The sequence below is a fragment of the Lemur catta genome, chromosome 2 (genome assembly GCF_020740605.2).
Source record: "Lemur catta isolate mLemCat1 chromosome 2, mLemCat1.pri, whole genome shotgun sequence".
NCBI lineage: Eukaryota > Metazoa > Chordata > Mammalia > Primates > Lemuridae > Lemur > Lemur catta.
Window position 1 is genome coordinate 93,276,499 of NC_059129.1, and position 12,318 is coordinate 93,288,816.

General features: G+C 38.2%; 1 non-coding gene across 1 annotated transcript; it reads right to left on the reverse strand.

Moving 5' to 3' along the window:
• Positions 1–7,083: 7,083 nt before the first annotated feature.
• LOC123633621 lies at positions 7,084–7,230 on the reverse strand. Its single transcript, XR_006733650.1, has one exon. It is a non-coding gene; the product is annotated as a U4 spliceosomal RNA (small nuclear RNA).
• Between the last annotated feature and the right edge of the window lie 5,088 nt (positions 7,231–12,318).

Genomic DNA, 12,318 nt, shown 5'->3' on the forward strand with positions numbered 1-12,318 from the left:
CTACCATGAATGTTGATCATTTAGTTCCATTAATAGTGGGTACATGTGGTGTTTGTTTTTCCATTCTTGTGATACTTCACTCAGGATGATGGTCCCCAGTTTCATCCAAGTTGTTACAAAAGGTATTAGCTCATCATTTTTTATGGCTGAGTAATACTCCATAGTATACATATACCACATTTTTATTAATCCACTCATGCATTGATGGTCCCTTGGGTTGCTTCCACACCTTTGCAATTGTGAATTATGCTGGTATAATCATTCAGGTGCAAGTGTCTGTTTTATAAAATGTCTTTTTTTCCTTTGGGAAAATACCCAATAGTGGAACTGCTGGATCAAATGGTAGGTCAGTGTACCTTTAGTTCTTTGACATATCTGCATACTACTTTCCATAAACATTGAACTAGTTTGCAGTTCCACCAACAGTGTGTAAGTGTTCCCTTCTCTCTGCATCCACGCCAGCATCTGTTTTTGGGGGATCAGATGTGGGTCTGAAGGAAGAGTGCCAATCCCAATGTCTTGATTCTACTTTTATACCCTTCCTTAGTTATTTCATGTACTAGATAAGTTATTTCATTATAACTGACTGATCAGGGGTTCTCAATTAGAAGTTCTGAAATGTAAGCACTTTCAGGGCCCAGATACGGCCTTATTATAAGAAGACTGGTAGGGAACTGGGGCAGTTGTGCCTTATATAAAAGCATTCTAATTTTACCTGTTTTAAAGAATGTTCTTCCTAAAGAAAACACAACTGAAGAGCAAATTTGAGACCTTTGGACAATATTAACTGTTTTGATAAATTGTCTGCAATATTTGAAAGGAAACGTCTAATTGGAAAGATTTAATATAAGATCTTTAGTAAAAATAATTTGATTATATAATCACTCGTGTGTGTGTGTGTGTGTGTGTGCATGTGTGCATGCGCATGTGTGTTGGAAACTCAGCTTGCATCTGCATAGCTGGAAGGAGGAGAAATATGTCAATCATGTTTATTTACCTATTCAATAACAAGCAAGGAAACTAAAGGATCTTTTGGAAAAAATTGACAAGCAGATGAACCAAATTGATAGGTTACTTGTGTCTAAATGCTCCCATAGTTATGTAGACACATCCATGTTTAAAGACAGGCTGTTTTCAATTTCCTACTCAGGTACTTTTTTGGTGCCAGGTGAATCTCACTCAAGTTACTCAGAATTAACTGAGTCTTAACAATTAGGTAAAACCTTCCTTGATACATAAATATTTAACATATCCTTCTTTCCTAAAAATGATATTATGTTTGTGATGGACTAGGCAATGGGGAAAACATTTTTTGACTTCAAAAGACCAAGATTTTGTGAACTCAAATAGTCTATCCAACCTACACATTTTAAAAGGCAATGGGAAAAATTATCCCAGATTTTAAATTTCAAATCTGAAAAGTCAGTAAACTTGTGGTTCAGATGAAAGTTTTAGTGGTGTATAACCTCTGTTGGTTTTCAGGTGTTAAAAGCGGTAGAAATATATATCATCTTGATACTAACTCCGGCTGCTGAAGTTAAGCGATCATTGACCAGACACTTGATTTAAGGGATTCCATATTTACAGACATACGCGCACTTCTCTTCTGCAGGGCAATGGGCTTTAAAAGCCAAGAGATATCAAGTGAATAACACTCCATAAACCAATATTCTTAATAGACTAATCTGATTGTCAATCAGCTTCTACACCTATCTGAAGAAACATTTGACATTTTGTCTATATTCATTTATCAAGGGTCTAAAAATAGATTTAATTTAATAACATTAGTGTTCAACTTGTCCAATGTTCGGATCTTATTCCAGGGGGAACAATGCTTGTAGCAATGGTAAAATTAGGAAAGTTGTTTTATGTCGCATTAGTTAACATATGCAAGCTTACTTAACATGTGGATGGCAAATAAGTGTAATTACATTAAAACAAGGAGCTGTAGCGCAGAAGCAATAAAAATAGACTAGGTTGTATTATTAATTCTTGTGTTAAGGGTTTTGAGCCATGTTGATTGGCCTGAATTTTTTGATTTTGTTATGGTACAAAGGGATTGTTTGAAGTAATTTGTCCCCGAGAGAGGCTCACGATCCCAAGCGGGTTTCAATTCAGCAAAGCAAATCTAATTTTGTTTGCTTTATGCAAACCAGAAGGGGCTGTGGTTCATTCTGTTTTCACTGGAGGGGAAAGGCGCACTAATGGGACCTGCTGAAATGCATGCATTGCAAACATCATACCCCTGCATATATTAAATTTAGCTATGTGATGCACTATGTTCATCATCTCATTGTGTACACAGATACGCTTTAGAACAAAGCCTTTTAATAGCGAGAGAACCTTACTACATTATGTCAATACTCTATTGTATTTATATTTAATGCCGCCATTGGAATACCTGCCCTTAGCTAGAGTACGTTCATATTTGTAATCATTTTGCATTTCAGCTGCTCTGCTCCTTATGTGAAAGTGGGCTATACTCTGAGGCTATTATGCTGGACTTTAAAGCCAACATGGGAAGATTAATTATCTGTAGATTGATAAAGGTTTCCAATTTTCCTAGTCTCCACCCCCACACATATACTCGTATACCTGAGTTAAATTGGAGACATGGTTAGCACCTTGTTGAAAGAATACGACTTCACAATCTGAATATTCAGGCTGGAAGATAAATGGAGGATAATAATATCTGCACAACAGGTAATGCTAAAGAAAGTCTCTATCCCTGTGACAAATCACCATCCTCCCACCTGCCCCCTCCCCAACTCACTATGGTCTTTCCTAGACTTGCCAGATACAGCTATGCTGCCAGATGCATTTGATCAAATTCATCAAAATTAGAGGGTGCATGAGATGGGAAGGGAAACTAGTATATGATAGATGATAATGCAGTTATTGGCTAGGTGAATTTATTCACATAAAAATGGAATTATTTGTCAATTAAAACTGCATAATGACTGCATCTCCTGTCATGCCAGCACCGCTTTCAGTGTGTTTTTGTTTTGAAAACAGTTCCAATACTGCAAATAGACAGACACATCTCCAAACCCTTCAATTTGTCATTAGACATTTGGCGGCATGCCTACTTTGCTGTTAATTTTCCAAAACTACATTAATTTGCTGAATGACTTTTGTGAATCAGTTCACATAAAATTCAAGATGATACTTGTCATGTATTAAAGAGTGACTATTAAAAGCACAGGTTACTTTTAAAAACACACTGTGTGAATCAGTTTGAATTTTGTGTTTTAAGTTCAAACATGGGTTAGCATTAATGATTTTTTTTCTTTCCTAATGGAAGTTGCTTAATGAAACATTACAAGGATAATCTTCCTATTGGGTTTTTTTTTCTGCTTCTGTTTATCTGTTTCTTTAATTTGCTAGTGTATACATTCTTAATTTGACTTGATTTGGAACACAAGAGACACCTCGGGCAGTTGAAATCCAATGGTGTGGCAAAAATAATTGTTTAATATTGTGACATAAGGGATTTGATCCTCAAGGTAGATTTTCTCTGACAGTTGTGCAATTTAAACATTGAGAGAAATTACCCCGTGCACAGAACCAAACAGCAAGATCACATGACATTCTTAGAAAAATTTATTCACAAAAGAGGGAACTTGGTTGAGGGATGCTATAATAGTCACTGGCCTCTTGTAGCACAAAATCATGAAATAGTATAGTCATTGTTATAAACGCTGATTTATTTATATATGTACTTTCTTAGAAAATTTGTTTACTTTTTAAAAAGTGTTGGCTTAGTCCTGACATAAACATCATCCAATGAGCTTTGACCAGATATTCCAGGTCAAAGCACATTTTTTACTTGAAAATATATATACAGTTGACCCTTAAATAACACGAGTTTGAAATGCATGGGTCCACTTATATATGGTTTTCTTTTGCCTCTGCCATGCTGATACCCCTGAGACAGTAAAACCAACACCTCCTCTTTTTCCTCCTTAGCTTACTCAACATGAAGATGAGAACGAGGATGAAGATCTTTATGATGATCTACTTCCAGTAAATATATTTTCTCTCATTTACGATTTTCTTAAAACATTTTTTTTCAAGTTTACTTTTTTGTAAGAATGCAGTATGTAATACATATAACATGCAAATATATGTTTGTATGTTAATAGACTATTTATTTTATTGGTAAGGCTTCCAGTAAATAGTAGGTTATTAGTAGTTAAGTTTTGCGAGATCAAAAGTTGTATGTGGAATTTTCAGCTGTGCAAGGGATCAGTATCCCTAACCTCCCTGTTGTTCAAGTATCGGCTGTATATGTGTATATATGTATATAACTTATGGGTGTATAGTATACTACACTATATGTGTGTGTGTATATATATATATACCTTCTATTATAATGTATATATACACAGAGAGAGAGAGATGTCTAGTGTATACATATATACACACACATACTAATATATATGTGTTATGCTGTACCCTGGATATCTTATGAATATTTTATTATAATTATTTACATAAATTATTGCAATTCAACTGGCTTAATGCAACCATAGGGGGCTGAATTTGGGGGGGTGGATAATTATATGAAGTTCTAGTGAGTTCAAACCTGAAACAAATACCATAAGAAATAATGTCGCTTTCAGCTTTAAGCCTAGAAAGGCAGATATGGCACAAAAGCCCCAGTATAGAAAAATACCTAATCATTTATGAACTCTGTACCTATATTTTCCAACCTTGCTTACTTACCCCTGGTCTATCTCCTCAGTGTGATGAGAACAGGAAACTTGGGAAGGGTGAGAAGAGTGGTAAAAATGGTGGTGAAAGTCATTCTGTTGTGCTACACTGATGTGCAATTACTGCCAGTGCAGGCTAACTTATGCCACCCTTAGTAAAATTGACAAAATATTACATCAGTGAGAATAAATATAACAGTTTCCCAATAAAGAAATTCATCCTAATAATAAATATTTTCTGGTGTTCAAAAAAAAATTGAAGATGTCAGATTGGAGGCATTTACTTTAATTGCTGAGTATGCTTTTATGGACGACAGCACAACATGCAGACTCTGCCCCAGTCCCGCACAGACATTTCTTCTTAACCTTGAGGTACTGAACACAATCCCTGCCCAAATTTCCATTCAGCTAAGCAGTCTAAGATTGCATGGAAAGTTATGTCTGCTTCAGTAGTGTGCTAATAAATGCTTAACCATCAGCTCTTTTGGAGGGGGTGCAGTGGAAGCAATAACTCTTGATTTGTGACGTGGGCCAATTCCAAGCCACCAATTTAACTGAATGGGAAACAGACACAAGGTATCACACCATTCCGTACTATAGCCACCATATAGACACAATAGATATAAATGATCTCAAGAGCACAGATGAAAGTAAAATGTTGTAAAATAAGGAGCAATAAATGTGGGGCATTACATTTATTTCAATATAACTAATTTTAAGTTTATATATTTTTTAAAATTAATTTTTAATGATGGTTGTATGTAACAAATGGCTTGCAAAATCCTGAAAATTTAATAGTAGGCTGTTATGAGTTAGTGCAAAGCAGCCCGAGCACACCACTGCCTCCATCCCATCTTACACACACAGCACACAATTAGCTTCCTGGTTCATTAAGATTGATCCAGAGTTATGCCTCATCAAATGTGAAAATATTTGTCCTGGCAATAAGCAAAATAGCTTCTTGCTGATCAATTGCTCCTAATATGGTTGTGTAATATGGTCTCCACCTGTATTTTCAGTAGTACATTGTTTTTTCTTGCCCCTCAAATCCCTTGTTGGACCTTTATTTTATTCAACTGCATGGGGGACATAGCCTCTGTCTGTGTTCCTTTGTCTAGGAATAGTGATTCTGCACTCACACATGAAGAAGAGAAAGAGAGCTGCTATACAATGGTTTAGAGTGCTATGAAATTTTACTGACATGAGTCTGGGAAGACTGCCTGATCTGTATTTGGAACAATGCTATTTTGTTTAATTTGATATATGTGTGGGCTTTTTATTCAAATAGAGTTGAACAGTTTGTTCCAGTTGGGGGAAAAAAGGGCTGCTTGTTACAGCGAGGTTATTTATCGTTCACTATAACACTTGACATTCTGAAGAAAATTGTGAGGATTCTCCTTTTGGGGGTGTATGCTGCCATCCTAGCTTCTGTATGAAAAGATAAAACAAAAGTTGAAGGAAAGATCCTTGGAGGCTGATTCGGGGTAGTGTTTCAGATGCCCTCAAATGAAGGTGCTTCTCGGCTTTTAAAAATATTCAGCTACTCATTCCATCACTCATTTTTGCAGCTAATTGGACATTTTAAAGTATGAATTTCCACTGCTTCAGAAGATTCAATGCCAACATCAATTAACACCTTCTGGGGGAAGAGGATATGGAAGAAGAGCTAAAGAAATCTTAGCAGTGTAAGCACAATTGAACTTTACTATCCCAGACAATATTTTTATTCAATGTTGTTCTAAAATGCTCATTTTTTCACTGTAATTGCAACTCTGTCTCTTGTTTATTTCCTTGGTCTTAACCCAACTACTGTCCACTCAAATTCACTTCAACTTTGACTCATTTATAATCAATTTTGAGTTAAGTTCTACAAATTACAAACAAGTGATCCTCACTGTAGGAGACAAACTTATCCTATGGAACTTAGATGCTATAGACACAAGGTCACTAGAGGTGGAAAAAAATCCAATTATATGGAAAGAATGTAACTACCATGTCATTTACTTTTCTATTCATTGAATAAATATTCACTAATTAGATACTATTTTGGGACACTATGATATATGACTAAATATTTTTTTAAAAATCTTGCCTATTTACAAACTTTAAATAGATTCCAATACAAGTGGAATCAAATCCAAATTCTTTAACTTTCCACTCGTGGTCTACTAAGCCTGAACTGCCAACCAGCACTTATGAAATATCATCTCATTCTTGATCATTTTGCACTTTGTCCTTCTCTTACAGTTGTCCCCAGCCCGTACCTGAAATGTAAGTGCTTGTCAGCTAGAGGCTGCCCACATATCTATGTTTTACTACTGGGCACCACCAGCTCATTGGCCTTCTAGACCTTTTTTTTTTTTTTCAGCCCCCATAAGGGCTGTCAAAAATTGCCAATGCCGACTATATTTCAAGTCGTCATGGCGGGATATTGGGAAAAGTTTTCAATTAGCAATAATCGTGCCTCAGATAGTTATATTGAACTCTACTCTCCCTTTTCCACCTCCATTAAGGCAGGTATGATATGGCAGGTTCAACAACATCTGATGCTATGCGATTCATGCCAAACATGGCAAACTGCAAATTCAGGCTTAAGAGAGATTCACTTCATTTAAGACCAGAGACCACTGGAGTAACTCACTTGGTGAACAGGGGCTGGGGGTAAGGTAGGGTGGTGGAGGCAGACATTTAATTGGACCTTAAAGAATGGATAGAACTTGAATATGAAAACATGCATAGGAAATTTGGCATAATTTAGCAGAAGTTATTATTGAACAGATTCAGGTATTCTCCTAAAATATAATCCTAAATTATATGAACTGTATAGTATAACTAAACATAACTGACAAAGTTGCCCTGGTGTCTATTAATTCTCTATTCCCAGCATGCAGATAGATTTCTGGCAGGAGGGTGGCTTGAGCCAGGTGTTATGGATAGAGAAGAGTAAGAGGAAACACCTACAAAAAGTATGCGTAAAGTGAAGTGGAGATGGATGTGAAGTCATCTTCTAAGAATGAGGAGCAGATTAGCAGGGCAGAAACAGAGGGAACGTTTGTCATAGTAAATAATGAGGTGCATTTATTTAGCAACTATGATGTGCTAGGCATGTTGGTTAAATACTGTACATGCTTATTGCTATCTTCAAAAAATCCACTGACAAAACAGATGTTTAGAAGGAAACTGGGCCTCCAACCACACACCCATTGTCAGGTTGGTGGGTTGAAAGGATCAGAAAATAGAGAGTTTAAAATAAAATTACCAGGAGCTTAAATTTAATTTTATAGGGGAGACACAAAGAAAACCGTTTTCAGGCTGGGCATGGTGGCTCATGCCTGTAATCCTAGCACTCTGGGAGGCCGAGGCAGGAGGATTGCTTGAGCTCAGGTGTTTGAGATCAGCCTGAACAAGAGGGAGACCAAGTCTCTACTAAAAATATAAAAATTAGTCAGGCATGGTGGCATGCACCTGTAGTCCCAGCTATTCAGGTAGCTGAGGCAGGATTGCTTGAGTCCAGGAGTTTGAGGTTGTTGTGAGCTAGACTGACCCCATGGCACTCTAGCCTGGGCAACAGAGTGAGACTGTCTCAAAAAAAGAAAAAAAAAGAAAAAAAACAAAAAAACAGTTTTCAAGAAGCCATGACACAGAAAGTTTTCAGCATTTCAGAGCCCTTGTTAGGCAGTAGGGAAGATAACCTGAGTTAGGGTGAAAAATGCTGGGATGTTGATGTTAGCTGTGGATTTGGAAAGGAAGAATGAATCTAAGAGAAACTTGGGAGAAGGTATTAAAACTTGAAGTCATGATTTCAGAATGATCAGAATAAAAGACAAAAACAGTGTAAAAACAGAATAAAAGGTTTATCACATGTTCACAATGTGAAATGTGATTATTCTAACTATAAAATGTATTCAAGTCTTATAAATTAGTAATTATAATGAATTTGGCCACTCTTGAGTTAAATATCATTTATCTGCTGACATCACCTAATATTTTCAGTTGTCTGGAACATGCCAATCCTCCTACCCTATTATTTGATTCTTATATCCTGAGAATTTATAATGAATTGTATGTAGGATCAATAATTATGATCTGCTAAAAGGGAAACAAACTGAATAGATTAATTTGGCAGGCTTTTATGCTATATGGCTTTGAAGACCTGTGAAGTCTTTGGGGGCTCTTTGGCCAACAGAAAGGGTATGTGCCAAACAAATGGGACTCTGTTCCAAGCACAGCTCACACAGAAGGTCTGAAAAGAGCAGACAAAAAATCCTGGAAAGGAAAATGGAGGAAACAGCAGAGAACAGAAGGTCAGGGCACACAGAAGGTGGGGGAAGAAGAGATGTAGTTTGGTGGATGAAATAGAGACTTCTGGAATACTTGGTGCAGCACAGAGGGAATGAGCTTAAAGGTTCAATGGTATGCTACATGGGACTATGTAGAAAAGGGAGTGACTGACCAGAGTCATTTGTGGTGGTCAGAAAACAATGCTGGACCATGGTATGAGCAGTGGTGATCAGAGGGCTATAGGCTCCACAGCTAAGTGCCTGTCATCTGTGTGTGAAAGGCATGCATGTCTCCCGTAGAGCAACTCTCATCTAAAGGTCTCACAAAAATATTGAACTCATTCTGACCAGCCTTCACCCTCACAACATCCTTAAGGACTGAGGAATAGAGAGGCACTTATTTTTTATTGCAGGTGTTCTTGTTTATACCACAGGTGTTTCTTGTATCTCCAGGTACCACCAGGAGGAGGCCAGTTTCCCTTGATTTTCTGTTCCGGAGTTCCATTCACCAAATGCCAGGTCAGTCTTACAGAAAACAAGTAAGTCCTTTAAACTTCCAAAGATCAATGAGGTGGTGCTAATAACATTATTCAGGTTCCTAGAGGCCCATGCGGGCAGGAGAGTAGATGTTGTCCATTGCTTCAGTGATAATTTGTAAAGATGTACAGTCAAGAGAAGATGCACAAAGTAAGTCAAGAGAGAGACGAAGTGACTCAGAAATTACAAAGTCCAGAAATTTTACATCATCTTCATCTTCATGACACTGAAGTATGAGAAACATTCTTAAAATACATTTATGTGAAGTTAAATATGTGGTAGATTCTACTGTCTGCCCTACAGGGCAGGGTCAGTGAAAGGAACTGATTAAAATGTTAACCCTTCTGATTGATTCAGTTGATGACACTATGTCTACACAAATGAGTTTGAAAGCATTTGGCTGGCTCAATCCATATATTGGATAATAGAATCTGTTTTGTAAGTGCAGAGAAGGAAGATTGGCTATCATTTTACATGAATTATCAACATCACTATGGGAATTATCACATAAACTCTTCTTCATGGACACACTTTCCTTAGACCAGAAATTTTTCCTTCCTTTTTCTTTCTTTATTTTCTGTATTTTTTTCCTTTCTTTTTGTTTTTTGTTTGTTGTTTTGAGATGAAAAGTAAAGTCATAGGTAGATTACAACACAAATTCCTCCCCATATTTGCAGTGAGGGCATAGGTGCTATTTTGTAGGGAAAAACAGGATTCACCTCTTTCAGTGTGCTTCCTTTTGCAGTAACCAGAACCATGCCACCGTGCCAGCCTGCCAAAGGAACTCCGATGTAATTGCCAGTCAGTTCCCCAATAAATAAATCTTCCAAAACAATGAGTCGTCCATGTAAATATTGCCCTTGCTGAGCATATTTATGGCGTGTTGATGTTGATTGTTTAAAAAGAGGTTATGGTTCAATAAATTGAACATCTGAGCTGAGCGCTTGTAGGGTGAAATTGAGAGACGGGCGGATCAATTTAGACTCACTTCTACTTTTCGATCTGTTTAATAGATTTTTAAAACGACACTTAGAGCCCCACAGAGGCAGCAGCACTTCGCGTCCTCCCTCACACACACCCCATCCTGCGGCCGGGCTCGCTGCGCCTGGAGAAGCTGAGGATCCTGGAGCAGAAATCCGCAGAGCGTGCTCTTGGCCTCCTGCTCTGGCTGAACCCGGCTCATTTATTCAGCTGGTATTGCGAGTTTGGGGGCACGACAGTACATCTGACCCCTTTGGGGTAAAATTTGATCTGGCATTTCATTTCAAGGGCTCAGCCACCGGTCTGTCAAATCTTCATTTTGCGGGTGCCCACTAGAACTGCTGACGCTTGTCTCCAACTCCCTCGGCTTTCATCTTTCACCGGCAATAAACATGTCACCCTGCTGAGGTGAAACACAATCTGGAATTAAATTTACTGCATATAAAATATAGTGCCCTCTTTATTGGTTCAAATACTTGTCACTCATAATTTATTTGCCCGTGTATGGCCTTCATGCAGGGAGAAGAGTGCTGCAAAGGGAGAGGGGGCCTTGGTGTTCATTGTTGCTGGGATCTTTGTCACTTTTCATTCTTTCCCCTCCTTGGTCCTAAAAATCCCACGTACCCACTTGGGCTACTCTGTTTTCCATGAAGCACCTCAAATAAAACCGGAGCCCTTTGCCAAAGCGTGGCAAGCGCACCGCGGAGAGCACCGGCTCGGGCTTCCTGGCCGAGCTGCCGCGGGAGGTGGCGAGAGCGGGGCACCTGGCAACGCCCTCCAGTGAGCAAGCCCCAGACACAAAAGGGGGGCAGCCAGCGGGGACTTAGTCCTCGTCAGTTTCAATCTCCCACTTGCCATGCCTTCTCTCCTGGCACTCAACTTTTTCATGATTTATTCCAAATACTGTCGATCAGCTTTAACTAATACAGTTCTTGTATGAAGCACCTCTCTAATCTCTTCAAACACAGATGTGGAAGCACGGCTTAGAGCATGGAGGCCAACAAAACCCTCTGCCTGTACCAGTGATTAGCTTTGATTGACACAGAACCCTTCTGCTCGCCTAGGCATCCTCTCACACCCACAAATGATTGTTTTAAAATGAGACGCACAGGGTACGGTGGGCACCAGCTTCAGCAAATGTGCAGTGCAGCCACATTAGCAGATAACCCATAAACCACACAGCGCTACATACCTGATATTGCCCCTTCCACCACTATTTCTTTTATCTCTTTTAGGTCTGTCTCTTTATCGAAAGGGTTTTCATAAACACTGGTTTCTCATTTAGAATTGTTAAAACACACAAAGATGTATGTTTTAGTCTAACCTCTGTTTTCAGCATCATATGGTCCCAGATACAAAAATTTTTAACAACAGAATGTTGGAACTTCTTGTCTCTAACTTGCTTTTTTAAACGTGAGTTCAAAGTTTGAATTTAACCCTCAAAGAGTATTAAGGATCACTGGAAATGAGTAGATGTCAGTGACATAAATCCAGATTCCCACAGACTATTCAAATCACTTAAAAATTTATTAATTTTCAGTGACATATAGGATGTTTTGTGCCTTAATTAATTCTACCATCTTATCTCATTTTGGGTTGTGAGACCTAGGAAACTTCCCAACTTGCCCTGATTGTTTGGGGCTGTCTCATAAAGTGACAATAGGTAAAGATTTAGTCTCCTTGGTAGGAAGAATGTTCTTTGCAGGTAGAAGCACTTGAGATTCTCCAGGTAATTCCTGCTGCCTCAAGGGATGGTCTTTGGGGTTTGTGTTAAATCTCCAGAGATTACCCCAGATTGTGTCAGA